Source organism: Azolla caroliniana, unplaced genomic scaffold (genome assembly GCF_043228905.1).
Source record: "Azolla caroliniana isolate FFs.n. ecotype wild unplaced genomic scaffold, voAzoCaro1.0.p SCAF_13, whole genome shotgun sequence".
NCBI lineage: Eukaryota > Viridiplantae > Streptophyta > Polypodiopsida > Salviniales > Salviniaceae > Azolla > Azolla caroliniana.
The window spans coordinates 3,486,310-3,490,950 of record NW_028230448.1 but is presented as its reverse complement, the minus strand read 5'-3'; positions in this window follow the sequence as shown (position 1 = coordinate 3,490,950).

Here is a 4,641-nt window from a genome sequence, read left to right as displayed (position 1 = left end):
CTCTTCGTTGCTCCTAGTTGGGTTCAGACTCTTAATATTTCCATTCAAGTGGACAACTCTCACCAATTTAGCTAGCTTCAATTATTGGCTTGAATTCCAAGCCATCTCCTCTAATTTTGCTACTTCTCTAACCAAACCATTTACCTATCAAAAACTTATATTCTAGTACTTTTCTTCCTTTGCACATGCCACATCACAACAATGGCCTAAAACCTTTTACAAGGATCAACAGACATGAAACCATGAGGTCATACTTAAAATGATACACCATCAACTTCCACAGAAACATGTACTGGTTCTCTCTAAATCAAATGTGAGATTGACAATAATCTTGACATTATTTTTCTAAGAGGTGCTTCGGTGTTCAAAATAGGGTAAATGATATCCCTCGAATGGAGGCCCATTGGAAGGAAGTGTACATGTTTGTTTACAATATTAGGGCGACAATTACTACATTCTTGTTGCCCCTAATATAGAGATCAAGAAGCACTACTATATGATAAGGGTAAAATGACACGAAAACATGGCACTATGCCTATATCTACTCGACGTGTCAATCTTGTATTATTGTTGTGGCGATGTAGTTAGTGATGTATTAATACACAACGCACAATGATGGCCTGCAACAACTAAAAAAATCTTAATATCAAAGCTGCTCTCATATATTATTAATCTCCCTATTGTTATGTTGTTCTGCCACTATTGTGATCTAACTCTATTGTGTGCTCTCTGTTGAGAATCAAGCTCAACTTGGTCTAGTGTGTGAACTCACCTTGAGAGTGAAGAGACACTCCAACGGTCAAGAGTCACCACTATGTCACCACTTTGTATTCGAGCATTTAGTATGAGTCATAGAATCATATTCTATGACACATAACTTATGATCTTTCACATTCCCCATGCTCCATGAGTCTTGTAGTTAATGAAGAGAGAGGGTGTCTACATAAAGCACTCTCCTCCCACCTTGTATAATGTTGTCTTTCTCATTTGTTAATCTACTTAACCTTGCGTATACTCTGTGTGTCTCTCTCTCTATCTCATACACACACACACACACACACACACACACACACACAGTTCACACCTATTCAGCTTCACAAGAATCACCATTGATTCTTTACATGGTATCAGAGCGATTTGGTAGTTCGATCTAGCTCATTCGCCTCATCGTGATCATGTGTTGTGCTCCACGCCGACGACCAAGAACCGGCTCATCGTTAACGTAGCTTCACTACATAGCTCACATTCGAAGAGAGAAGAAGAAGAAGAAGAATCGACATAATGAATACTCAAATGGGGAGCGCTCTCCCTACCGAGAAGTTGGATCGAAACAACTTCGCATCTTGGGAGTACAAGATGCACCAATACCTTGTCGGACAAGGCTATTGGAGCTACATCAAAGGAGCGCATGAAGACCGACCCGTCGACACGGCTCCCGGATACGCGACATGGGAGCAAGCAGCAAGCTGCGTGATGTATTGTTTGGCGACATGTGTTCACGACCACATGGTCGGTTACATTCGAGAAGCCAAGACACCGAAGGAAGCATGGTAAAATCTACGAAAGATTTTCGTTGCCAACACGACCGCAAGGAAGCTTCAACTCCGCCAAGAGTTGAACAACATTCAACAGAGGGACATGTCCATCACGACATACACCTTGAAGATCAAGGAACTTTGCGACTCGCTCGACTCAATAAGCGTAAGTATTGATGATGATGACATGGTACAAATATGCCTCGGCGGCCTCGCACCATGGTTCGGCACGATGCAAACCGCCATTCTAGCAAGGGAGAAATCTCCCTCCTTCAAGCTCCAATCAATGCTATTGGTCGAAGAAAACCACGTGCGTACAATGAGCAATGAGTCGGAAGGCCACATGCTCTACACGGACTCGAATGGAGGAAGAGGACGCGGACGAGCGAGAGGCTGATTCAGCCAAGGACAAGGCGGACGAGGTCCCACCTACGACAACAACTCCCAATTTCGGCCGCAAAACGGAAGCCAACGAGGAACCTTCGCAAGAAGGGGGAGCTTCCACTCCGGCCCGAGCCGTCAAAACACAATCGAATGCGGATATTGCGGAAAGCTCCGCCACCACGAAGAAGAGTGCCGAAAGAAGATGCGTGAATCAGCTTCCACAAGCCGACAACTCACGAATTACGTGCACAACTCCGACTACGAAGATCGTGGCGGAATGTATGCACACAACTCCGACTGTGGCAGAATGTATGGGCACAACTGCGAATATGAAGATCATAGCAAAATGTATGCACACAACCTCGACCGTGGTGGAATGTTCATGATGAAACATAGAGCAAACTCTATGTCGGCCACTACCTGAACTAGTGCCTCCGGTCCGGAAGACGTATGGTTTGTCGATTCCGGTGCCTCGAACCATATGACATCGCATCAAGAATGGTTCCGAAAACTTCGAGAGTCGGACCGACCCGGCTATATCGAAACCGGAGACGACACTACGCACCCGATTTGGCACATCGGCAATGTTCCGTTCGGAAAAGAAGGTAAGCAAAATTAAATTAAAAATGTCTTGCATGTACCGACCATTATGAAGAATTTGGTCTCCGTTGGCCAAATTGTAGAGCAAGGGATGCAAGTTCAATTTAATCAAGGTGGTTGCTTCATTGAAAAAGAGGGCCGACTCATCGCACGCGGACGAAGAGAGGGCCGAATGTTCATTCTTGACCCACACGAGATGAAATCGGCCATGTTCGCAAAGGGCATGAAAGCCGACTCCGACATAGAGTTGTGGCACAAGTGAATCAGCCACATCAATCTCAACAAACTCAAAGCAATGAAATCGAAAGGAGTTGTCATCGGACTCCCGACATTCAAAGAAAAGGAGATTGAAGGTGTATGCGAAGCGTGCCAATTCGGCAAGCAACATCGACACCCATTCCCGAAAGAGCGTAACGTGAGCAAAGGTCTACTCGACGTAGTCCATTCCGACATATGGGGACCGGCGCAAACGGCTACACTCGGCAGATGCCGATATTACGTGCTCTTCATCGACGACTTCTCTAGGCACATTTGGATCTACCCGATGCGGCAAAAGAGTGAAGTGTTCGGACACTTCCAAACATTCAAGAATGAAGTCGAGAAAGCCACAGGCCGACATGTACGTTGCCTTCGATCGGATGGCGGCAAGGAGTATTTCTCGGACGATTTCACGGTGTATCTCCGAAAGGAAGGAATTCGGCGAGAATTCACTTGCCGACACACTCCGCAACGAAACGGGGTAGCCAAGCGCAAAAATCGACACATCCTCGAAGTAGTGCGGGCTATGATGAACGAGAAGCATATGTCCAACTCATATTGGGCCGAAGTTGCAAATACGATCGTCTACCTAATGAACCGGTGCACAACATCCGGCGTGCACGAGGTCACTACGCACGAAAAATACTTCGGAAAGAAGCCGGACTTATCGCACACCCGGATATTCAGCGTGATAGCGTACGTGCACATCTCCGACGAGAAGCGTCAAAAGCTTGACCCGAAGTCGGACAAATGTATCCTCGTAGGATACTCACTCAAACAAAAGGGGTACAAGTGCTACAACCCCTCAACTCGAAAATCTCGAGTAAGTCGATACGTCGTTTTTTATGAGTCTGCATCCTGGTACACACCAGAGACAACTTCGCCTCCGACTCCGCTCGATCCGGAATCTTCCGAACAAGAGATCGAGGATGAAGATCGAGGATGATCAAAGAAAGTCCGATCACGACCCGACTGAGCGGACCACAAGAGCCTTTGAGCGATCCAAGCACATCATGGCCTAGCCCGAAAATGGACAAAGGCAAGGCGAAAATGGCGGAATATGAAGACGATCGCTTCGACGACGATGAATCGACTCACTCACTCGACAGTGAGTTCGTTGGCTTCGATGTGCCAATCAGAGCTAAGAAAGCCCTCATCTCTGCAAATGAAAAGCTCCACCGATCCACTTGTGAAAAGAACCCCGTAAGCCGATTCGGCTACAACGATTATGTGGCGTACCATTACGTCTTTATGATGAAGGTAGCAACAGTACGGGAGCCGGAAACCTTTTCCGAAGCAGCCAAGGATCCGCGATGGATCGAAGCCATGAACGAGGAGATGCAGGCACTACGCAAGAACGAGACGTGGGATCTCGTTCCCACCTCACCACGCAAAAAGGCGATCGGATGTAGATGGATTTACAAACTGAAGTACAATGTTGACGGTTCCGGCAACCGCTACAAAGCGCGACTCGTAGCGAAAGTCTACGCCCAAACGCACGGAGTTGACTACGAGGAGACCTTTGCCCCGGTGGCAAAGATGACAACGGTGCGGACGGTTATTGCGCTTGCCGTGGCGAAAGGGTGGCACCTCCATCAAATGGACGTCAAGAACGCCTTTCTACAAGGTGAATTAGAAGAGGTGTACATGATACAACCACCCGGCTTCAACTCAAGCACCCATCCGAAAGATGTATGCCGACTCAAGAAGCCACTCTACGGCCTCAAGCAAGCACCACGTGCTTGGCATTCGAAGATAACGCAATATCTTCATCAAATCGGCTTCCGTATGTCAAAATCGGACAACTCCCTCTACATACGAAGCGATTCCGCAAGTCCGATCGTCATCATCTTATATGTGGATG